This window comes from Falco biarmicus, chromosome W, assembly GCF_023638135.1.
Source record: "Falco biarmicus isolate bFalBia1 chromosome W, bFalBia1.pri, whole genome shotgun sequence".
In the NCBI taxonomy this organism is placed as follows: Eukaryota; Metazoa; Chordata; class Aves; order Falconiformes; family Falconidae; genus Falco; species Falco biarmicus.
The window spans coordinates 3,627,998-3,654,285 of NC_079310.1; the positions used below are offsets into that span (position 1 = coordinate 3,627,998).

A 26,288-nucleotide genomic window follows, 5' to 3' on the forward strand; every position below is an offset into this window, starting at 1 on the left:
AATAAAATATCATCCACATACTCTAATATTGTTCTTTCTGGATTTTCCTTTTTCCACAATTCCAATTCCTTTGCCAGTTTATTGCCAAATATTGTTGGACTATTTTGAACCCTTGTGGCAATACTGTCCAAGCAAGTTGAGCTTTGTGTCCAGTGGTGGGGCTTTCCCATTCAAAGGCAAATATTGCCTGGCTACTTTTGTCTAGAGGTATGCAGAAGAAAGTATCCTTAAGATCAAGTACCGTAAACCACGTATGTTTTTCCTCTAAGGATGTCAGCAAGGTATATGGGTTAGTTACCACGGGGTGAATATCTTGAACAAACTGAATTACATCTCTTAAATCCTGAACTAATCTATACTCCCCATTCGGTTTCTTTACTGGCAATATTGGAGTGTTATATTCTGATTCACATTCTACTAATAAACCATAATTTGAAAATCTCAGTATTAACTCTTCCAATCCCTTCCTATCCTCCTACTTAAGAGGATACTGTTTTTGTCTTACCATTTTGTTTTTGGACTTTAAAATAGTTTCTTACTGGCTCGGCCAACTTGGATCAACTCGGAATTCCACTAGCACATACCAAAGGGGTTACTGCATCTTCTACTTCTTCAGGGGGTTCTTCCTTTGATGTCTGTGTATTCTGTAACATAAAAATCTTTGCCTTCACAGCTTTTGATTCAGGTATTAACAATTGTGCTTCTTCGTTAGTAAAGACTACCTGTGCATCCAGCTTACTCAATAAATCTCTTCCCATCAAAGGCATCAGGCATTCAGGCATGTATAAAACTTGGTGAGTTACCCATTGCTTTCCTAACTTAAATTTTAAGGGTTGCAGGAAAGGTCAATTCCAACAAAATTTACAGTCTCTTAACTAAGACCTTCTTTACAAGTATTGAGTACAGAGCTTGTATTTACCAAAAATTCTATCTCATCGTTCCCCAACTTTAATATAACCAGGTGTTCACCTGGGAATGACTCCCCTGGTCCCCTTCAGGTCTCATCATTTAATGTCATCAACTTAATGGCCTGCAAAGCATGATCCAAGTTAGGGCATTCCCTCTTCCAGTGTCCTTTTTTCCTTTTCTCAATTATTAAAACAGCCCATGCTACTTCCAGTAACTTTCCCAGATCCCTTGAATCTGCCCCTTCTAATTTTTGAAGATTCTTTCTCATATCTGGGGATGATTGTCCTGTAGAAATAGAGGTCAATTGAACAGCTTTTTCTGGGTTTTCTGGATCTAAATTTGTATATTTTTTAGCAGTCATTTTTAACTTTTCCATAAAAGCCAATGGTGATTCATTTGGCTCCTGTTTCATTTCATACAATTTGGACCAATTGATCACCTTTGGCATAGCATGTCGATGAGAGTTCATCCCATTTTCCCTCTCGTCTGCAAAATAACATTAATTGCAATATAGTATTCTATCTTAAAAATTCCATTCTTTGGTCATCTTTCTTGGTCTTGGGTATACATTTGCCACCAATGATTACAATATTCTGAATTGTTTCCGAGTGAGAGGACTCATCCCCTTGTTCCCCAGTGCTTAAATAAACACCTTTAAAATACCTCCTTCAACAGATTGAGCTGTTACCATCGTAATAAACACAAATTACCATAAATGACAAGATACCTTAGACAGGACAGTTACGAAAATCCAAGACAATTCACTCACACACACATTCTTACAAAAATTTTTGTCTCAAAACATAATCCAGATCTCAATGTCCAATTCTGTTCTGAGATATTCAAGACAATTCACTCAGACACACATTCTTACAAAAAATACCAATTCTGGGCATCCCCGGAGTTACCAAACCTTACCAATACAGATTTCTTACAGCTCCACCCTGCGCGGCTTTCACCTTGACTGACGGGCAAGCATTCCTTTTTACCACGGCACCTCTGTAGTCCCACCCTGTGAGGCTTTCACCTTGACTGAAATGGAGGCTATTTTACCTTAACAGAAAAGAATACCTTTTACCTTTCCAGGGGTCTTGCTCTAATCTCTCCGGTCTGGGGATCGGAAGCTCTCCCCAAGAATCCCTCGGTGCCGTCTGGAGGTCCTGCGATCCCATGGATCTGTTGAGGTTCAGAAGCAAAGTCCCATCTTTTTATACAGTACATGTATACATATTCAACAAATTTCACAGAGAAGACATACATATTCATGAGATTACCCAAAACTAATTCTAATATTTGCCCTCCCCCTCACCCATGCCCAGTTGTCCAGAGTGGGGGTCTTCGGTGGTCTCAAGGGTCTGCAAATCCGCCCACTCCTCTATTCGGCTGGCTAGAGTTCTCCTTTGTAGTCCCCAAAAATGGTCTTAAACTAAGTCATCTCGGTCTCTTGGCCTTTCTTGGCTTGGAATCGCTGGCCTTGGGCTGGTTTTCCTTCATCCTCCAGGGCTACCCTTTTGTTAGAACCTAAATTTATTGATTACAAGCATACAAAGATTAGCTTCAAACAATCAAGGTACCTTAACGCTAACTGTTCGAACCTAGGATGCATGACTACTTTTAAGTTCTTAAGATTAAACCTTAACCCTTCTGTAACAATAGGACACTGATGGTTTTGGTTGTCACTAGGTAATGCTTATACTAAGTCAAGGACTTTTCAGTTTCTTGGGCTCTGCCAGCGAGAAGGCTGGAGGGGCACGGGAAATTGGGAGGGGACAAAGCCAGGACAGAATTCATAGCTGTTATTGCTATTTAGCTATTAATTGTCACGTTTCTATGGTTGCCATGGGGCTTGCTTGCCTTACTGTATATTAGAGTCTAGTGCTTGTTAGCTGCTGCTTCTTGCTTTTGCTACTTGCTGTACTACTGATCATCTTACTGTGCTGTGCCCGGGGCTGGCAGATGGCCAGGGCATGGCTGCTGTTTCTCAGCTGCTGTACTGGACAGGCTGGAACTCCAGTGTGAACTCGAGTCAAAGGGACTGTGACCTGTGGATGAGTCCACGTGGGAGCAGGACACCCCAAAACCCCTGTGGCCATGAATAAGTCCATCTCCGAGCAGGTATATTTTGTAGCGTCTGTCGCCGTGGTTATGTTTGTGCTGCAGCAGGTATGCCTCTGAAGGAATTGTGGCCGAAGGACAAGTCCATGTTGGGGAAGGTACACCTTGAAGCATCTGTGGCTGTGCATGAGGTCATGCTGGAGTACTTCAAAGTATGTGGCCATGGATAAGCCCACAACAGAGCAGGTACAGCCCTGGAGGGATTGTGGCCAGGGATAAGGCCATGCTGGAGCTGATTCAATTCTGAAGGGACTGTGGCTGTGGGTAAGGCCACGCTGCAGCAGGTCTATGGTCATGGCCCATGGATGGAACAGGTGCACCTCAAAGTGACTGTGGCTGTGGATGAGTCTATGCCGCAGCAGGTATACCCCTGGAGAGACTGTGGCTTGTAGCTGAAGCTCCACTTGGAGCAGGTACAGCCCTAAGGGACTGCAGTCTGTGGATAAGTCGAAGCCGGAGCAGGGGCAAGTGGAGTTCATTGCAATGTTAAACCATACAGGCTGGTCCAAAGGGACTAGGGGTGGAGACTGTAATGGATATACCTTTAAATTGTTGTAACCCACTATTTGAGTTTCATGTTATAGTAATGACTATAGCAGCAACCTATGAATGACTAAATTAAGTCAGTGGACATTTGTGGACATTTTATAGACATTTTTACAGGGGTGGTGCATAGACTAGGGGAATAATATCTTTGTATTATATCAAATGATGGGAGGGGTGATGGCAGTTAATGAGGTTGTGTTGAAAAGTGTGGCATGATGTAAATGGTATGAAATAAGGGGTGGATACTGTCCTGGTTTCAGCTGGGATAGAGTTAGTTTTCTTCTTAGTAGCTAGTACAGTGCTGTGTTTTGGCTCTGATGTGAGAAGAATGCTGATAGCACACTGATGGTTGCTGGGTGATGTTTATACTAAGAACTTTTTGGTTTCTTGGGCCCTGCCAGCGAGAGGGCTGGAGTGGCATGGGAAATGGGAGGGGACACAACCAGGACAGGTGACACAAACTAGCCAAAGAGGTATTCCATACCATATGACGTCATGCTGAGTATATAAATTGGGGGGAAGAAGAAGGAAGGGGGAGACATCTGGCATTAAGGCATTTGTCTTCCCAAGTAATGGTTACGCATGCTGGAGCCCTGCTTTCCTAGGGATGGCTGAACACCTGCCTGCCGATTGAATGGAATGAATGGATTCCTTGCTTTGCTCTGCTTGAATGTGTGGCTTTTGCTTTACCTATTAAATTGTTCTTATCTCAACCCTTGAGTTTTACATTCCTTTCGGATTCTCCTCCCCATCCCTCTGGGTGAGTGGGTAGTGAGCGAGCGGATGTAATGTGTCTTGGGCCCATCAAGGTATAAACAGCTCACCCTTGTATTCCCGGTCCAGTTCCATCTGAGCCACTTCAATTCTAGCAGCCTAGTCCACCTGCTCGTTGTTTCAATGTTCTTCAGTGGCACAGCTCTTGGGTATGTGAGCATCTACATGATGTACTTTTAGAACCAGGTTCTATACCTGGGCAGCAAAAAACGAGCATTGATTGCCTTTTTGTGTCTCTACAGCAACTATGCTGACAGCCGCCTTGGGTAACCCCTTCTTAACAGCTGTCTTCCCTCTCAGTTCATGTACATGGGCTCCCAGCTTAAAGGTGGGTTCACCATCCCACTTCCTCATATCCTCCCCCTGGTCATGCAGGCAGAACCAAAGTGCACCACATGGCATGTGCCTGGGGCTCCCTTTCCCTCTGACTGGAGCAGGAGATGACTGATTTCTTGGGGTGCCCCTGATAGTCAAGGTGCTGGCCCATAGGGATAAGGGAGGACAGAGATTTTCTTCGAAGTTTTGGAGCCAAGAAGACACTTTCTCCACAGTTGGTATATCCATATCCAGACAATACATCTCTGCCAAGCTGTTAGAATGTGATTCTGGAGCACTTTGAATCACTGTCCTCCACATGACCCATGTGCACAGGACATCTTCTGGCTCTTTGGAGAACTCCACGTTGTCTAGATCATTGTAGATGACTTCCAGTACCGGTAGTTCTCTCAGGTACTGGATGCCTTCATCTGCGGTAGTCCACTTTCCTTGGGAGTTCACAAGGTCTTCCTTGAATGGATATTTTGCCTTCACACTTGAGAGGAGCCATCTCCAAAGACTGAAGATTGCTGCCTCTCTTCCAATTCCTCTCTCAGTTCTCCGGTTTCTAGCAAGGGATCCCAGCTTTTGGGCTTCCTTACCTTCCAGTTGCTGACTGTCAGCTCCGTTATCCCAGCATCAGAGCTTCCAGGCAGCAATCCGCTCACCTGGTTGGCTGCTGTAATCTTTCTGCATATCTCAAAGCTCTGATGAGGTCAGGGATCTGGTAGTTTCTGTTTCCTTTCTAAATTCTCTCATTCCTTCCTCCTCTTTCTTTGCTGAAGGACCAGCTTCTCAATCAAACTGTTTCTCTTCTTCCTCCTCCCTTAATAATTGATGATATGGACCTGTTGTTTTTCTTGTCAACTGTTTCTTTTTCACTTCTGTGACAGTTACTGTAGTTGTTGTTTGGGTCCCTATCTCAACTATCATGTCCTCAAATGTAGTTTGCATCCTGGTCTCAGTAAAGGCATTCTCAAAGGTGGTTTGGGTCCCTGCCTTAACTACAGTCCTCTGAGAGTACTGAACTGTGGCTTGGTAGGCACAGGCCAGGCCCCAGTACAGTGCTAGAAGCTGCTGGTTTTCATTGGGGTAGGCAAGGCACCCTTCTATCAGGTGGCATGTCAGCATGACAGGGTTGCTTACCTGTTCAGGTGTAAAGTCCCAGAATATGGGCAATGATAACCATCCTAGGAATCTGCCCAAATCCTTCCACACATCCTGCCGCTCAGGGAATAGCCACCTCAGGGCACATTTCACTATTACCTCTGTATTGGGTTTGCGTGGCAAGGTTTTGGTAGTGGAGGTCTATACGGGTGGCTTTTGTGAGAAGCTGCCAGAAGCTTCCACTATGTCCAATAGATCCAATGCCAGCTGGCTCCAAGATGGACCTGTTGCTGGCCAAGGTCAAGCCAATCAGTGATGGTGGTAGCATCTCTGTGATAACATATTTAAGAAGAGGGGAAAAAAATCCCTGGCAACTTCAGCCAGAGAGAGGAGTGAGAATATCAGAGAGAAACAACTCTGCAGTCACCAAGGTCAGTGAAGAAGGAGGGGGGAGGAGGTGCTCCAGGCACCGGAGCAGAGATTCCCCCGCAGCACATGGAGAAGATCATGGTGAGGCAGGTTGCCCCCCCTGTAGCCCATGGAGGTCCATGATGCAGCAGATATCCACCTGCAACCTGTGGAGGACTCCACACCAGAGCAGGTGGATGCGCCCAAAGGAGGCTGTGACACTGTGGGAAGCCTGTGCTGGAGTAGGCTCCTGGCAGGACCTCTGGACACATGAAGAGAGGAACCCACACTGGAGCAGGTTTGCTGGCAGGACTTGTGACCCCTTGAAGGACCCATGCTGGAGCAGTCCATTCCTGAAGGACCACACCCCGTGGAGGGGACCCATGCTGGAGCAGTTAATGAATAACTGCAGCTCGTTGGAAGGACTCAAATTGGAGAAGTTCATGGAGGACTGTCTTCCATGGAAGGATGCCACACTGGAGCAGGGGAAGAGAGTAAGGAGCCCTCCCCCTGAGAAGGAAGGAGTGGCAGAGACAATGTGTGATGAACTGACCGCAATCCCCCTTCCCCAGTCCCCTGTGCTACTCAAGGGGGAGGAGATGGAGAAACTGGGAGTAAAGTTAAGCCCAGGAAGAAGGGAGGGATGGGGGAAAGATGTTTTTAAGATTTGGTTTTATTTCTCATTATCCTACTCTTATTTGAATGGTAATAAATTAAATTAATTTACCCAAGTTGAGTCTGTTTTGCCTGTGACAGTAATTGCTGAGTAATCTCCCTATCCTTATCTCGACCCATAAGTCTTTTACTATATTTTCTCTCCTCTGTTCATTTGAGGAGCGGGATTGATAGAGCAGCTTTGGTGGGCACCTAGAGTCCATCCAGGGTCAGCTCACCACAGCCTCAGCCAAAAGTTGTCTTCTCTTACACCAAGACACCACCAGATTCCACAAACCCCACAATATGTCAGCAGTATTAATTAGTAGTATTAAACTGCTCATGTAAGGGTGAACAAGGACCTCAGGAGCCTGGATAATAAAACCACCCACATCCATTCTGATTAGGAAGAGGAAGATATCTTCCCTCATCCTCTCCACAAGATAGCTCCCCAGAACAGCAAGGGCATCAATGCCAGGGCAAAGCACATAGCCATTTTTTGTATTAACATGTTCTCAAGCTCAGCAAAATAAAAAGATAAGCAGTGCAGCCAGCAAACTCCATGACCTGCACAGAAGCTTGCCATTTAATAACTACTATAACTATAGCATGCTTAATACAAAGCTGACATTTTCTTGTGCCCCACATTGGGAGCCAAAAAGGACTGTGGTAGTTTGACCTTGGCTCGTCATCAGGTGCCCACCAAGCCACTCTATCACTTCCCTTCTCAGCAGGACAGAGAAGGGAGAAAATAAGATGAAAAAGAACTTGTGGGTCAAGATAAAGGCAATTTAATAAAGAAAAGCAAAGGCCACGTGTGGAAGCAAAGGAAAACAAAGGATTTATTCTCCACTTCCCATCAGCAAGTAATGTCCGGCCACTTCCTGGGAAATAGGGTCTCAGTACACATGGCAGTTGTTCTGGAAGACAAATGCCGTAACTCCAAATGTCCCCCCTTCCTCCTTCTCCCACTAGCTTTTATTGCTCAGCATGACATCATAGGGTATGGAGTATCCTTTTAGTCACTTTGGGTCAGCTGTCCTGGCTATGCCCCCTCCAAGCTCTTGTCCATCCCCCGTATACTGGCCTTTGGGGGTGAGGGGGGAATGTTGGAGAGATAGCCTTGATGCTGTGGGAGCACTGCTCAGCAGTAGCCAAAGCACTGGCTCTAGCATTGGAGCAACCAGCTGATAATTTGCTCTCCTGGATGGCAGCTGAAATAGTTTTGCATATAGAAACATAGAATTATTTAGGTTGGAAAAAACCCTTAAGATCATCAAGTCCAAACATTAACCTAACACTACCAAGTCCACCACTAAACCATGTTCCTAAGTGCCACATCTACACATCTTTTAAATACCTTCAGGGATGGTGACTCAACCACTTCCCTGGGGAGCCTGTTTCAATTCGTGACAACCCTTTCAGTGAATAATTTTTTCCTAATATCCAATCTAAACCTCCCCTGGTGCCACTTGAGACCATTGCCTCTTGTCCTATTGCTTGTTACTTGGGAAAAAGAGACTGACACTCACCTCACTACAACCTCCTTTCAGGTAGTTGTAGAGAGCAATAAGGTCTTCCCTCAGCTTCCTTTTCTCCAGACTAAACAACCCCAGTTCCCTCAGCCTCTCCTCATAAGACTTGTTCTCTAGACTCTTCACCAGCTTTGTTGCTTTTCTTTGGATGCACTCTAGCACCTCAATGTCTTTCTTGTAGTGAGGGGCCCAAAACTGAACACAGGATTTGAGGTGTGGTCTCACTAGTGCTGAGTACAAAGGGGCAATCACTTTCCCTAGTCCTGCTGGCCACACTATTTCTGATTCAAGCCAGGGTGCTATTTGCCTTCTTGGCCATCTAGGCGCACTGCTGGCTCATATTCAGCCAGCTGTCCATCGACACCCCCAGGTCCTTTTCTGCCAGGCAGCTTTCCAGCCGCTCTTCCCCAAGCCTGTAGCATTGCATGGGGTTGTTGTGACCCAAGTGCAGGACCCAGCACTTCACCTTGTTAAGCCTCATACAATTGGCCTCAGTCCATCGGTCTAGCCTGTCCAGATCCCTCTGAAGAGCTATCCTATCCTCAAGCAGATCAACCTCCCACACACCCCCAACTTGGTGTTGTCTGCAAACTTCCTGAGGGTGCACCTGATCCCCTCATCCAGATCAGTGATAAAGATGTTAAACAGAACTGGCCCCAATACTGAGCCCTGGGGAACATCATTTGTGACCGGCCACCAACTGGATTTAACTCCATTCACCACCACTCTTTGGGCCTGGCCATTCAGCCAGTTTTTTACCTGTCCAAGCCATAAGCAGCCAGTCTCTCCAGGAGAATGCTGTGGGAAATGGTGTCAAAGGCACCGCATATCTCACAGCTCACTCAGGGATAGGGATCAGGTTGCTTTTGACTTGTTTATATCATTCTCTTCACCTCCCTGTTCTTGTGACTGCTCTGCTGCAGAACAGGTGCTTAGTAGGCATAGGCCAGGCCCCATCACAGTGCATTAAGTTGTGCCTCTTTGAAATAGCCAAGGCATTCTTTTTTCAAACAGTCTATCACTTCATCAGGATCCCACATTTGTTTGGGAGTGAAGTCCCAGATCATCGGAGGTGGCAACCTTTCTAGGTTCTTGCCCATATTCTCCCACAAGCCTTGCCACCCATAACCATACTGCCACAGGGCCTAGATGTTATACCTAAATAGCTGGTTAACCTTAGAAAAAGACAAAACAATATTATTGAGAAGTACCAATAGGAGTATTTTGGTTACCCAAGGGTGTTCAAGATACTGAAGAGTTATTGTAACAAGGGAGAAAAAATCTACCACACAGAAGACAGTGGTGAAAGTACCATTCTGTGTTTCCTCCACTGAATGCCTCTCAGAGGAGAAAAGGGAACTCTACCTAATCTGTCAGTCACAGAAGCAGTCTGGACAGGCTGCTGAAGTGAAGACAAATTTTTACTGGAAAAGCGTGTTGGATTTTTTGGGGGTTGTTTTGGAAGCAAAACTTATGAAGCATGTCAGTTCTGTCTGCCATTTGTTCTTTATTTAACCCTGATAGCTGTATTATGCAGAAAAATGTGGTGGTTTTATCCATGCCTCTCTTCTTCATATTTTGGCCTACATGGGTTTTTTTGTTTCTCTTCAGGATTCACATGTGGAGCACATTTTCATGAGGCTTCCTCAGAGTAATCATCTAGAATCATAAGACGTATAGATCTCTGTGGGTTGAGATAAAGACAAGATGATTGCTTACCAATTACTGTCACAGGCAGAACAGACTTGACTTGGGGAAAGTAACTTATTACCAATTAAAAAATAATTACTGATTTAAGTAGTAGGAAACAAAAAGGCAAGCATTAAAACACCACCTTTCCTCACCCCTTTCTCATGCTGAACTTCACTCTTTCACTCCAGACTCCTCCCCCCACTTATTATCACCACAGGTTACACTCAGTCCCTTTGGCAAGGCAAGGAGCACTGCAAGCACAAAGGAGCAGAAGTCAGTACACAGGGAGTTTTCAGCTGTTCCTTTCTCCTCAAGCCTTTCCTCTGCTCCAATGTGGGTCAACCACAGGCTGCAGAGAATACATGTTTTGCTGTGGAGCACCTCCTTCTCCTCTTCTGACCTTAGTGTTCCCTCTGTTTTCTCTCACACTCTTTGTTTCTTCCTCCTCTACCTGTCTGACATTTGCTGCAATTTCTTAAATGTTTTCACAGAGGTGCCACAAACTTAGCTGATTGGCTCAGCTGTGGCCTGTGATGGGGCTATTGGAAAGCCATCTGGAACTGCTTGCGTCCAGCCAGGACAGGTGACCCAAACTACCAAAGGGATATTCCATACCATGGGATGTCATACTGAGTATATAAGCTGAGGGAAGAAAAAGAGCAGGTATATTTTGGAGCGTCTGTAGCCATGGTTATGTTTGTGCTGCAGCAGGTATGCCTCTGAAGGAATTGTGGCCGAAGGACAAGTCCATGTTGGGGAAGGTACACCTTGAAGCATACAAGCATATTACAAGCATACAAAGATTAGCTTCAAACAATCAAGGTACCTTAACGCTAACTGTTCGAACCTAGGATGCATGACTACTTCTAAGTTCTTAAGATTAAAGTTAACCCTTCTGTAACATATTGATGCTATAATAAACAATCTTATTATTGGTGAAGGGGTCAGTTCCATATTTGGGCTGCCTTTTCCAGGTGCTTCTTTTGCATCAGCACTGGTGCTTGTCTAACCTCAAAGTAAGCTGGTACAAGCACCTACACTGGCAGTAAACTAACCTACAAGAAAAGGAACAACTCTTAATTGAATCTTTGAAGGCAGAACAGTGCAATTGAAGAGACAGTAGAGACTTATAGCTGAAGCAGGGAATGAAATTTTTGTTTGTCAACTAGTTATTAAGAAGTGTTAACTGTTGTCCCCAGTCAGTTTTCCTCTTTCTGGCTAGCATGTCGAGTTATTAAAAAAAAATAAATAAAAGCATGTCTTCTGAACATTTCCTTGAAACATATCAGTAGGCTTCCATTACATGCTGTATAGAGACTGACATATTTGAGAAGTAGCCACCTTAGCATATGTATACTATCAGACTCCTCAAGAAATTATTTTGGAGTATAGCTGGTTTCATGTTGATGGGATTCAGATCAGCTTGGAAATTTGGCATTGGAAGACTGAATTATTTTCAGATACAGAGAGAAGCATGAATGTTAAACATGCTGGGAAATATGCTGATTAAAAAGTCTTTGGATAGTATTAGTCAAATCTTTTAAGATAATTTTTTCAGTCTTTGGTTCTTAAATTTGATTTAAATGTCAAATTTTTCTCATGGACATAATTTTAGTCTTTTTGTACATTGTCTTCCTAAATATATGTCTAAACATGGAGGAGGAAAAGATAAGTGAAGTGCCATTTTTGTGAAGTTCTTACAGGAATAAATGTATTAAGACTTTGAAGTACTTAATGACATGGAAGTGTGTGCTTGTATTTGTAGCCTTAGTGTATCTTGTATGTCTTTAGTGTATATTTGAACTTGTTCTGATTTATGATTTTCTTAATCCTTTTTTACTTCTGTACTTACTTTTCCTTCCTCTCCCCCCCTTTTTAAATAAAAATATATTTTATTTAGAGAACAGGTTGTATGTATTTCAAATCCTTTTATCTCAGTAAGTCAATGATGGAGTATCATCCTTGGATAATAACATGAGTTATCAACACATCTTGAGTTATTGTACGGAGCAGAACATTGTAAGTCAATTGTTTATACTTATAAAAACTTGAAGAAATGAGAAAGGAAATCTGAGAGCATAAAGACAAGTATGGTCACTTTCCATTTGGGAGAGTTTACTGTGTTCTAAACATGGTAGTTTGAAACCATACATTTTCTGAACAGAATTTTTGATAATACGATGGATGTTGCAGTTATTCATTCTCTGTTGTTGTTTGGTTTGGTTTGTGGGTTTTTTTCCTTCCCTCCTCAAGGCATGTCAAAGTAGATTAATTTAATATGCAGTTTGCTGGTAACTCAAGAAAGCCCTGTTGGGCAGGAAAAAAGTTCTTAGATATTGGAATATAAACTACTACTTATTCAGCAACTGAACTTGCATCTTATTATGCACAATTTATACGGGCCATTTGAGGGGTTTCTAATTGATCTGAAGGTAATATTGTTTTATATGCTACATACTTGTCACGGTCCACTCAGTTGACTTGTGATGGTTTGTTTACTATGATCTCGAAGCACAAAAATTCAAGGTGACCACGCCAAGGGGTTATGCTTTGATCAAGCAGTGCAACTTTATTGTTTGCCCGTGAAGTGGCATGCGATAGAGTGACAGGAAGGGAAGAAAAGGCAAAGTAAAAAGAAAAAAAAAAAAGATAAGAGTTTTATAGCTACCACCACGGGTCCAAGGCACCCCTATGGTCCCAGGTCCAGGCAGCGTCCTGCTGGTCGTTCTGATCGTTGTGATCCTTGGTGGGGAAGATCTTCAATTGCTGCAAACAGGCTGGCTCCTAAAATGGAAAACAAGTCCTGACCTTTCGTTAACAAAGAGTCTTGATTATCAGCCTTTTCGGCCATTCTCACTACGAAGGGACCAAACCCACTTCGGGGAGGCTAGACTTAGTTAGAAACACACAGCCACTGCTGTGTCGCCCTTCTCTTCCCCGAGTGGTTGAAGGGACCAAAATCTGCTTCGGGAAGGCAGCTTATAGTTACTATAAGGTAGTCCCTTCACTTTCCTGAGCAGATAATTCTCATTAATATGAGTGCAGCTCCCCCTTTTAGCACTTTCCCCCTTTTGCACTTCAACTTCTTTTAGTTAGATCCCAATAGACAGAGCCCTCAATTGGAGTTTGGAGTGCTAAGTCCTAGGCGTGTGTGGTATGCGGGAAATTCAAGTCACCCCCCTTGCATTCTGGACATCTCTCACCCAGTTGGGTGTAGGGCCAGGTGTGGCTAGAACGAAACATCCTTCCCCTGTTACAAACCACACACAACCTGCGCCCCTCTGTCCCTCAGGATCCTGTCCGTGATGCCAGTTTAATGTCACGGTCCACTCAGTGGACTCATGATAGTTCGTTTACTATGATCTCGGAGCGCAAAAAATCAAGGCGACCACGCCAAGGGGTTATGCTTTGATCAAACAGCGCAACTTCATTGTTTGCCTGTGAAGTAGCATGCAATAAATAGAGTGACAGGAAGGGAAGAAAAGGTAAAGTAAAAAGAAAAAAAAAAAAAAGAGAAAAGAGTTTTATAGCTACCACCATGAGTCCAAGGTGTTCCTATGGTCCCAGGTCCAGGCAGTGTCCTGCCAGTCCTTCCGATTGTCATGATCCTTCGTGGGGAAGATCTTCAACGTTTGATTGCTAAGGAGCCAATTTTTATACCAAGCAACACACCTTGCTCCTCCTCTGGCCCATGGATTGTTGCCAGTCTCCACCTTCTCGAGCAAGGTTACCACGTGTGTCCAAAGAGGAGTGCCTGAGGCATGGTTTATCTTAGAGGCTGGTAGCTTCAGACCAGGAGGTGTTTTTTTGTATTTTAATGATATAATGAAATAAGTTCACCTGAAGTTCAAGTTTTCTGGTTCGTTGCTATGACAGTGGTTGTGATCTGTCTTCTGGACAGCAGTTATGTGGCCTTATTGTAGTTGTTCCTTTCAGTCCCAGGTAGCAGGGAATGGCATAGTACTCCTCATACCATGCAGTTCTCTTTCCCAGGGTATTTGCATCTTGGTGTCCATGAGGACCACATTCCATCTCCAGGTCTCTGTTGGCAATGTTGAGACAATATTGTTCTCTTTGGACTGACTCTTACAATACTTTATACACTAATGTAATACAAACCTCTCATGGGTTTATTCCCTTTTGTGATTGTGCTATGAATGATCTAGATTCTAAAGGGATAAATAGGCAAATATCTGAAAGGAAATCTGTTTTGTTGTGGCCTTTAAGCATTTTGGTTTAATTTTGGACTAAGATGGCCTGCTACTTTTGCTTCAAAAAAAACTTCTGAATTATGTGTTTTAAACTTGTGAAGCAGAGGATCATGGGACAGCTAGTTCCATTCATAAATACTTATTTTATAGGCTTGTTATCCAATGAATCATGAAATTGTGAGGACAGAAGCTGATTACTTTCTCAGTTGAGTAGCTCTGGCAGATGCATATCTGCTCTTTACTCTCTCACAGATAGCTCTCACTGCCTTATCTAGTGCTTCAGGAGTGGAAATTAATTTGGAAAAGTGGTCTTTTCTTTTTCTTTATAGGTATGAATTAAGCACTTTATTTGCTTTATTTGACATTCTTAAGTATTAGATGGAAGTATGTATTTACCAATAGTTAATACACAGGTGCATTCTTTCAGTATTTTTCAAAACCGAAGCATTGTTGTTGTATTTTTCCCTTTTTTGGAAAGCAGGAGGTAATATGATTAGTTTGTGTCTGTTTTTCATATTTCTTTGAATTTTTTTTTTGCTTCTTCCAAACTGACTTCTTTACCTAAATGTCCTGGTTTCAGCTGGGATAGAGTTAATTTTCTTCTTAGTAGTTAGTACAGTGCTGGGTTTTGGCTATGATGTGAGAACAATGTTGACAACCGCACTGATGTTTTTAGTTATTGCTGGGTGATGTTTATACTAAATCAAGGACTTTTCAGTTTCTTGGGCCCTGCCAGCAAGAGGGCTGGAGGGGCACCAGAAATTGGGAGAGGCCACAGCCAGGACAGGTGACCCAAGCTAGCCAAAGAGGTATTCCATACCATGTGACATCATGCTGAGTATATGAGCTGAGGGAAGAAGAAGGAAGGTGGGGACATTTGGCATTATGGTGTTTGTCTTCCTGAGTAACTGTTATGTGTGATGGAGCCCTGCTTTCCTAGAGATGGCCAAACACCTGCCTGCCAATGGAAAGTAGTGAATTAATTCCTTGTTTTGCTTTGCTTGCATGCATGGCTTTTGCTTTACCTATTAAATTTTTCTTTTCTCAACCTTTGACTTTTACATTCCTTTCTGATTCTCCTCCCCATCCCTCTAGGTGAGGGGGAGTGAGCAAGCAGCTGTGTGGTGCTTGGTTGCTGGCCAGGGTTAAAGCATGACAATTAATTAGAACAGAATAAGATTTTCTTAGACTTCTCTTGAAGATTAGAGTGAAGAAACTGGAAAAACAGTAGGAACTGAGGGTACAAAGCACCTAAAGAGTCACTTATATCCTTTTTTAACAATTATATATTTAAAATTTCAGAGTCAAATGGAATTGCTTTTAACTGACAGCAACTAGACATGCAGAAACTGTAACTACTGTATTTAGCTGGTATAGTTGTTTTGATTTCCATGGGATAATAAAAGTGCTGTTTTGCCCTTTCAGTCACCTTGCCTTTCTGTGGTCTATCAACTGGTATTTGCAAAGGCCTTTGATATTATTGCTGAAGTGTGTGTTTGTGTGTAGTTGTTGGGGTTTTATTTGTTGTTCCCCCCCCCCCCCCCGAAATGCAACTGATGTAGTTGCTCTAGGCATCTATATCTTGTGTGTTTTACTCATCATATGATGCTCCATGTGAGTGCCTTGCATCTGGAGCCTATTGTAGGTACAAGGACTGATAATAAATGCAAGTAATTCTTTTTTTAAAAAAGCTGTTCTTTCTTTCACCTGCCCTAAAAGAATCTCAGATTTATTAGGAAGAAGTAAAAAGTATTTTTCTTATAAGACTGAGTCAGTGTGGGAATGTCCTGTTCTGTGTTCACTGTCCTCTCAGAATAGCATGAAAACATTCGGGTATTTATAACTTGTTGCTCTCATTCCTGAATTTATAGTCTATACTACTTAAGCAAGCTTTTCTGAACTATGGCATATGAAAAGAGCTGGAATAATTTGTAAGCAGTGTGTGAATCAAGGTATGTAAACATCTCATATTCATGAAAAACTAAATTGTTGTCAGCTGTCTATACCACACAATTGCTATAACCTAGTCACTCATTGTTTCAAATGAGTTTGTGAGCTGCTGGATATGAGAGAAACTAATACTGCAGCTCAGATCTTATGGGCCTGTAGGTGTGTGCGCCTGTGGATATGGAACTAGAGTGGGATGGAATGTGGAAGGCTTGAAAATCTGTTGCTTCTGCAAGGTCAGTAATATGTAGGACAGTCTTGAAAAAGTTACACCTTCAGAAAAAAACAAGTGCTATTGTGCTCTAGAGAATAGGTGGCTCCAAATCAGTCTTCAGTTATGCTACCAGCAACAGGTTAAATAATACCTTTGCTTAAATCTGAGCTCTACAAGAACAGTGATACTAACAAAGCAGTTATCAGTTTACAGTAATTATCTTTGTGGTGGCCAATGCTTCAGACTGGGAACTGCAACTGATGCAGCTGTGTGCATCTATATATTAGCTATTTTAAGTTAACACAGATTGCTGTACTTTGGAGTCTTGATTTTTTTGTAATTTATCCATAAGTACACGCTTTGCCAAGGAAGACTAAAACTAGTTGCTTATTGTGGAGCTCTGTGAGGATTGCTGCTCACATTTTACCCTGGTGTTGTGTGCGCTTTTTCTGCTTGTTTTTTGTTTTGTTTGTTTTAAGATTTGGAAGTGTAAATGAGAAACTTGATGCTAAAGCTCAAAGTGAAATAAGTAAAATCTGTCTCATATATGTGATGGTTTTTACTCTGATGAGGTCATGTACCATAGATTCATTTGTCTGGCTTACAGCTTAAGTAAAGTTCCTTTTCTTTAAGACTATAATGTGTTTAAATAAAACACACACAATGGTGTTCCCCTGGTGTGCTGTGTTAACTTTCTTTTTAAGCTTTCAAGATTTGATTTTGGCAGAGTCAAAACCATGCAGCTACCAAAAGAAGTAGTCTCATCTCACAAGCGTTCCTGTCTGAAAACTATTCTTCTGTAGGATTTGCTTTTCCAGCAGTTATACTGTGCAATAGTGTGATCTTAGTGTGACATTTTATACAATCTTAAAAATAAGTTGACTTAACTTAGAAAAGTTTATTTAAAAATATTTAATTTTGCAACATAGAAACTTTGGTTCTTTACATGGTTAAGAAATGCTTTTGTTAAATCATTACAAAAGAATACTGAAAGTGACAGGAGTTTGTTTTTTTAAAAATCAGCTTATAGTATTTATGTAACAAGTATTTTTATTAAGTCTAATCATAAAGCTTTAATGGGCGCAAATGATAAATAAATTAGTGGTAGCTTCCACAATTAACTATCACACTTTATTTTAAGAACTTAAGACTTATTCTTTCATGTCTCTTTACAGTTATTTATCAGGAAGTCTTATGCTGGAAGAAAACAGAACTTAGCCAAGTTACTAGATGAAATGTAAGTAAACATTGGATTTTGAAATTATAAAACATCTCTAAAGGGAAAATATTTTTTTTCCAAACAATAGAAGCTTTGAGCAGAAATGTGCTTCAAATGATTTTCTTTGCTTCAAGGCTAGCATAAGCTAAGTAAAACATGGGCAATGAAATGGAGCACCTAGCAGGTGGAAGCAGGGGGAGAAAATACTGAAATTTATCTTTGATATAAACAAATAAAATTAAAAGGAAAAAGACCTGCTTATCAGAATGTAAGTGTTGTAGTTGATTAAGTGCTAACAACTGTTCAAAAGTGAGAAGTCTATTTTGGGCACTAGATATTTCTATTGTCTTAAGTCTTAAGATTAAATACTTCCTTTCAGTCCTTTCCTAAGCAAAATTATTAATGTTAAGTGACCTGCCAGGATTTATATCTCACTTTGCAGCTATAAAGATGGTTCAAAATAATTTTAAGTTTTGAGATATCAAGAATGCTAGCATGTTTTTTCTAAAACAATGGGGAATGTAGTACACTGATTATTAAGTTTTTTAATTAAATAAAAAGTTTGGGGTATGAAATTTTCAGTAAGTAATCAGTTTTCTAATTTTCTAAGTGAATGCATGCATTTTAAATGGGATAGTGATAGCATTAAAACTCCAGTCTTTTGACCAAGTTGATTTTAGTAGTTCTCTCTCATTTACTTTTCCTCCTCAAAACTGAGGTACAATGCTGAATGCAAAAAATATCCATGTATTCTAGTGTTTGTTAGCATGGTAATGTGAACTCTGCATTGTTATAATTTGCCTTGAGGAAATCCAGAATCTGGATGCTAACAACTTGTTTCAGGACAGTTCTTTGCATTGAGATTCTGCTGTATCTTGATGTTATTTAAAATTAACCCTCTGATGTAAGATGACAATTGCTCTACATATGTAATCTCAGATTCTCTAAAGTTTGAGTGTTATGTGGGATGGGAAGTAGAGTCTAAGCTGAGATTCTGTTTATGAAGCAGTTTGGAGGCAGTGAAGAAGTCAGTACTTTGAACATATAATCTTGTTTTGACAAATACAAGGACTATTTGGTAAGCTTTATAATTAAAACTGTTTTGTAGCATGTTGCCTTGTAGCTTCTTGAAGTCTGTTTAAAAATTAGATGTAATGCATTCAAAATCTAACAGAGGCGTGGAATTCATTTAAGACTCCTTAAATTAAGTTTTTTCCCTGTATACTGTACTGATTTTTTTGGTGAAATCTTTCTAGTAGAAGCTGCTCAAAAATACATACTGTGCTCATTGCTATAGGGAGGGAAGGTAAACTGCTGGTTCAAGCTTAAGTATTAAGGGATAAGCAACAACAGTAGACATAATACTGATTGATAGTACCTTTTGTAATCCACAGGGTGGAGCTCTAAAACTGTTGTGTTGCTACTGTGGGCATGAAAAATCTAATGAAGAAATATGAGCTACCAAGGCCTGAAGAGCTTGCTGCTCTAAAACAAATAAGAGAAATGTCACAGCTCAGAGCTTTCACTTAAGTATCTACTTGCAGATTTGTATTAACTCTTCCTCCTTAATGTTTCAATTTTCTGCAATTTTTATTATTATTATGAAAACATTAATTTTTTCTGTTCAGTGTGAGTGAAAACTAAATCATCTAAATGTATAAATGAGGATGTCTGTTCAAATTCTTACTCTGTGAGTTTCTATTATTTTGTCTTGGTTCTCTGCTTCCAATAGTGCTTCTAGTAATAAATAACTACATTCTTTGTGCTGATTTACACCACAAACATTAATAGTTAGTACTTGTAACACAGATCTGGAATACAGGGTGGTTTCTAAGGTCTGGCCACTTGATATCGTATGTAATGAAGAATCATGGGCTTCAAAATCATTTGACTAAAATAAAAATTGTGTAAAGGGTAAATGTTTTCTTAAGGCTTATATGTGAACTGCAAAATTTAAATTCTTGAGTTTTCTGGAGAGTATTATGCCCTTTTTGCTTTAGTACTTGCAACTGCAAATTTCTAGCAAGTTATTAGTTAAGACCTTGGTAGCTTTGTATGTGACAAATACCTTCATAATCTAGTTTTACATGCTGTGGCCAAATAAGGAGACTACGTGACTCTAAAAATGCCTTAACTTTTTTAAAGTTTAAACTTTAAAACAGAATTAAGTAATTGTTCACATCTAATCTGAAATACCTTTCACAGCTTTCATTTGTAACATTGACTGGTCATTGTAGAGAATACTGCTATATTCTGATGGAGGAAGAGCTTTTTAAAAAAAAATCAACCAACCAACCAACCAACACCCCCCCCCCCCTCTTTTTAATGGAACATGTTGGTATTGAAGAGCAGATTTTCTGCATCCTGATAGTCTAAGACATTTCTGAAGTATGGCATTTAAAAAAACCTCGTTAATTGCTGAAGAGGGTGATCTATTAAAATCTTACCATAAAATGCAGGATGTATTGGTTGAGTTGCTGGGTTTTTTTAAATAGAAAGACCCCTTAAATTATGCAAATTATCATAGTAGATTATAGTTTGACATTATAGCATGAATTTTAAAAAATATTCCTGTTCAAAATAAGTTGAAATTTGTGTAGTTTAAGGACTCTTTGAGCAAAACCATGGTAAAATTAGCATTAAGAATGTGTTCTTACAAAATGTGGAACCTCAAGCATATTTAATGAAAACTATTTAATGCTGTAAGAACTTTAACTAGTTTGTTCTAAATGCCAATCTTAAAAGCATGCAGAAACTGGCAACTCTGTAAAACTAGACTTTTCATAGCTTTTTCAGTTTCTGATAAAATGATCTAGAAAATAGCTCCAACTGAGCCCTGGAGACTCATACCCCCCACCCTGTTTAATTTTAAGGTGTCTTATTTTAGTTATGCTATTCTCTGTATTTTGAGGCTGTGCTGATTCTTGATTCTCTTACAGACTTATTTATTTTGATAATTATTCTGTCAAAAGTAACTGGATGAACTGACCGGATAAATTGATATAGTCCACAGCATTTCATGAAAGGGCTAGAAGGCATGTCCTATGAGGAGCAGCTAAGGACTCTGGGCTTGTCTAGTTTGGAGGAAAGAAGGCTGAGGGATGACTTCATTGCTCTCTACAGCTTCCTGAGGACCAGAAGTGGAGAGGGAGGGGCTGAGCTCTTCTCCCTGGGATCCAATGACAAGATGCATTGGAATGGTTCAAAGTTGCACCAGAGGAGGTTCAGACTTGATGTTGGGAAACATTTCTTTACCAAGAGGGTGGCCAAACACTGGAATAGGCTTCCTAGAGAGGTGGTCGATGCCCCAAACCTGTCAGTGTTTGAGGCATTTGGACAATGCCCTTAATACTATGCTTTACCTTTTGTTTAGCCCTGAATTGGTCAGGCAGTTGGACTAGATGATCATTGTAGGTTCCTTCCAAATGAACTCTTCTCTTCTCTGATCAGCTCTTATATAATAAACAGCTCTTGAAACTTTAGGATTTTAAAAAATAATAAGAATGCATCTGAAATGCTAAGGGTTTGTACTTATATAGCTTCATTTCTGAGTAATTATCATATGCAAGATCAGATTTGAGCTGGCCAGTTCATGTACACAAAGGAAAATTTAGTTTAATTTTTTTTTAAAGCTTATAGTACCTGTACAGTGTTTACACCTTGAGGCTTCAGTAATGCTGAAGATAGCTGATATCGATATTTGTAGCTGTAAGTAATTAGGGTACCATAATATACAAGTACACAATCAGTTCTAATCTACTTATCTTTTGGGGGATTTACCAGTTTATAGATGAAATCATTAGTTAATACCAATACAAAGATGATAAGTGGTGTGGAGAGATCAAATGAGAAATGGTAGAAGGAATCCACAGGGTACTGGCTGACTGTAGATGACTAAGCTGCCGCATTAATGAATCCATAAAAAGGGCAAGCTATTATTAAAAGGTCCCGATATTAGTTGTTCTGGAATTCTGTGCATGGTTCTCAATAATGAAGACAGACAAGTTAAACATCAAACAGGTGATGAAAAAGGGCTGCTAAAATGATTGGGACTTTGGTTTTTAGAGTAGGCATAGGTAACTGGGTTTAAGGTTAAAGTGTTTAGTCAACACTGTTATCGATTTGTTAATAAGTTAAGATCAAATGACTTTGATTAATTGATTTTTTATAAAATCATTTTATAAAATTGAAAAATAGAAGGATAAGAAATATTTTTAATGAAACTTATAGTTGCACAGTAAAAGCTGCTATGAGATCTTCTGTACATTCTGTACCAAGGCTAGAAGAAGGGGCTAGAACCATTGTTAAAACTTAGGTAATAAATTTAGGGTTTGAAAGGTTTCTTTGTATTTGACCAGTCTTCTGTATGTAGAGGTGTATTGAAATGTCAGAATATGAGATTAATGGAAACTGGGGAGAGTCGACTGGAACAGCTTGTAGTTACCTGCCAAGAAATCGTGAACTTTAGTAAAAGGTAATTCCGGCAGGGGGAGATCGCGACCACCGACTCATATACCACCTACCCAAATCGTACCCCAGACCCATTTCTAGACCTTTCTAAGCTCTACTGCGCAGAATCGGATATAGGAGGAGAATATGTTAATGGTTTATGGGAAATATCATGGTTATGCATGAATACTTAATGAATATGTATGAATAAGTTTTATATATGGAATCTGATTTTGGGGCCTGGCGTGCGTTGATCATGAGAGGACTTGCTCACGCACCTGGCTGTTAATAAAGAAGTGTCTGCTTATCTACATCACATTGGTGTCGATAAGTTTTATCATTCCGACATTTCGGTAACAACACTAGTTAAGATGTTTTTTCTAGGCTCCAGTCTGTTCATGGAATACTGCCACTATATACTAAATCCTGGGCATAATGAGGTCAAAAGTTTGGGTTGGTTGTGTTTGTTTTGTTGCTTGATTTGTTTTTTTTTTAATTATTATTATTATTTCTTTATGGCATGTTTGCAGAAGCAAAAAATTTCAACTGGACCCAGAAGATTTTCTGGGATTAGTCAGCATTAGCTGAAAATAAAATCTTCCCTATAATGCGTTTACTTGTTTTTACTTTTCCCCTGCAAAAGACACTGAATTCAGTGGGTAATATTTTTAACGATCCCAGGAAGAAAAACATAATTGGAGTCTTGCAACCAACTAGGGAAAGCCTGAAGAAACTTTATTCTGTATTCATATTGAGCAATGTGAGAAAGTCTGAGCAGAAATCTAGACTGTGTGGAGGCTGAGCAAAGAAATATCTTTTCAGGTTATTGAGCTATTGCCCAAATCTTAGAGGTCAGGTTTCCTTTCAACTTCTTATGTTGTACTTAAAAAATATACATTTTATCTCCAGTAAATTCTGTGTATGACGTAGTAATTTAAATTTCTAGTTTGAGCTAGTCTTATAAATTAACTAAGAGTGTCAATGTTGGTTGTCAGAAGTAGAATGGAGTGTGTAACACAAGTAACCATTGTCCCTGGTCTGTGCTTTTTCCTCCAGAAGTGTCCTGGCAGACAAGTAAATATCAAATAATGTGGACATGACAAATCACGTTTGTTTGTTTTTCTAAACTAAGGTTAAAAAAAGTTTAAACTTGCTGTTTAAATCTGTTGCCAATAGTAGATAAAGTTGAAAGAGACCAACATGAAAAGATAGCTATGTTACTTAATTTCTCAACTGGCATACATAATAGAAGTTAATTTGATGCTGCAGTAGTACAGTGTACTTGTAGTTAGGTATTGCCTAGTTCCCCTCACTATAAAATAAACCAACTGCACATACAGCTCAGGGTATGGCTTTTTTTCCTTATATTAAAAAGAACAGACTGATGATGATCTTGTGGATCCACTGTAACCTTGAAGAAAGATGTAATCTTAACCACTGCAATTCGGAGTGCCAGGACCTACTCAGGCGATCTACTTTTCAGTGGCAAGCGTTAACTGAGCTCTCAAAGCCTACCACAGGTTCCTTACTCTGTAGTGTGAGGTATTTGTTCTTTCAGTTGTAATATCTTACAATAACACATTAGACTTTGCTAAAGTAACTAACTGTAGATCCATTCCAAAACCTCATCATTTTAAAGTCACTGTTTCTGTCATTGATGAAGCTGTATTGCTCCCAGTATGGACCCTTGAGGGACACTACTCATTACTAGTTTCCACTTGGACATTGAGCCACAGACTGTAACTCTTTGGATGTGGCCATCCCGCCAATTCCTCACCCATCTAACAGTCCGTCCATCCATCAAACCCATATCTCTCCAATTTAGCAGCAAGATGTTGTGGGGAACTGTATCAAAGGCCTTACAGAATTCCAGGTAGATGACATCCACAGCTCTTCTTTTCTTGGCCACAGATGCAGTCACTCCATTATAGAAGGCCACTAGAATAGTCAGGCATCATTTGCCCTTTGGTGAAGCCATGTTGTCTGTCCCTAATCGCTGCCTAAACTGCTGAATTATTGAATTTTGATTTAGTGTTTAACTATATGTTAAACAACTCTGTGCACAAAGTTTAGATCAAACTGACCCTCTCATGTCATCAAAATTGATGAATGAAAGGACTTCTAATCAAGGCAGTCAACCTTGGGAAACAAAAAATAGATAATGATAAGAACACCATTATCTAAATTATGCAGAAAGAAGCCTCCAAGTGAGAAAGTTCTGGCCCCAAGAGGAGACAAGCTGATAAGGTGCTGCAATCCTCAGAAAATTAGTTGAAAGTAGGACAAAGGTAATTGTAATGGGAGATCATGATCTCCAACTCAAATAGACCCCCCAAAAGAGGGCAGAACCCCACTTGGGGAGCATGTGTAGTTGGTAAAAACCTTCAGTAGTGCTATCTGAGGATGCGCACTAATTTGCATTAGAAGCAAGAAACTTGTAACCAATCCTGTGCGTGAATGAAAATGAATATGTAATGCAATATGAATATGCAAGTACTCTACTGTATATAATGTGTATCCTCGATTAACTTGGTATGCATGTTGGAGGAAAAATCCCCCATGCACCCAGTGTTGCAATATAAACCAATGCCGGCTTTCTAAACGATCATTTTGTTTGAAGTTTTCTTGGCTACGATTTTCAGTAACATAATCACCTGCCTGTCTTCCATATGCTTTGATATGTCTTCCAGGAGGATCTGCTCCATTATCTTACCAGGCACAGAGGTGAGACTGACTGGTTGGCAGTTCCCAGAGTCCTCCTTTTTACACTTTTTAAAAATGGGTGCACTATTCCCATTTCTCCAGTTACTGGGGACTTCACCTGACTGCCATGACTTTTCAAATATGATGGAGAGTGGCTTGGCAACTACATCAGCCAATTCCCTCAGGACCCTGTGATGCCTCTTGTCAGATCCCATGAACTTGTGTATGTTCAGGATCCTCAGGTAGTCTTGAACCTTATCTCCTACAATGGAAAGGACTTCATTCCCCTTTTACGCAAGGGTTAAAGTTTAATCTTAAGAATTTAGAAGTAGTCATGCATCTTAGGTTCGAACAATTAGTGTGAAGGTACCTTGATTGTTTGAAACTAATCTTTGTATAGTCATAAGCAATAAATTCAGGTTCTAACAAAAAGGTAGCTCTGGAGGATGAAGGAAAACCAGTCCAAGGCCAGAAATTCCAGGCCAAGAAAGGCCAAGAGACTGAGAAGACCTGGTTTAAGATCGTATGTGACGACTACAAAGGAGAACTCTAGCCAACTGAATAGAGGAGTGGGTGGATTTGCAGACCCTCAAGACCATTAAAGACCCCCGCTCTGGACAAATGGGCATGCGCGAGGGGGAGAGCAAATGTTAGAATTAGTTTAGGGCAATCTCATGAATATGTATGTCTTCTCTGGGAAATATGTTGAATATACATGTACTGCATAAAAAGAGATACCTGAGCGCAGGAAGCCACGCACATAGGTGGAGCAATGCAGAAGAATGGCTGCAGAAGCATGGCCTTAGAATCTCTGAAGATCTGCACAATCCAGGCCTGGTATTAGAATAGGCCTGTAATCAGAACTGTACTGAAGTTGCTGTGCTGAAGTTAACAAGAAAGGTAGCCTTGAGCTATTCTTGAATCCTGAGACCAAGTAATTATGTTGTGCCAACAGGCCGTGGCTGTAACAAGATACAGCTGCTGGGAAAGCAGGTGCAGGGCCAAGAAAGATAGGGACAGGTATAGGAATATAGGGAGTAACAAACTACAAGGCTGAAGCACAGCAACACAATTAGCTACATGGATAGAATGCTTATTTTAGTCATGATAATTAGGGGTGTGAGAACCACGCGCACTTAGAGACTACTAACCAATTATATTTCTGCTTTACGAATATGCACGTGTATTGGCTCTATATAAGTAGTGTTAGAAACTAATAAAGTTGAGCAAGATGCATAACTCATATTGAGCGTCTTCTTGACTCCGGCGAACCCTTCTTCCAACAATTGGCGCCCAAACAACGTGAAAGCTGGTAATTGCTGGAAAAACTCTGCCTTTGCATCGTGACAGTGGGCTTTGCAAAATTGAGAGTCACTGTGAAGAGTTCGAGCAGGAAGACGTCCATAAGGAGTAAAGGCATCTGAATCCAGCATTGACATCGTGCGCGGACCTGCACCGGTAAGACCGTTTTTTCCTCGATAATGGAAAGA

At 40.7% G+C, this 26,288-nt stretch overlaps 1 protein-coding gene and 1 pseudogene across 1 annotated transcript in view; both read left to right on the forward strand.

The window, feature by feature from the left end:
* The window catches only part of LOC130142106 (cyclin-H-like), a 35,429-nt pseudogene extending 16,228 nt beyond the window's left edge, over window positions 1–19,201 (forward strand).
* The window catches only part of LOC130142145 (uncharacterized), a 438,873-nt gene that overhangs the window by 19,957 nt on the left and 392,628 nt on the right, over window positions 1–26,288 (forward strand). The gene's annotated exons all lie outside the window — the stretch shown is intronic.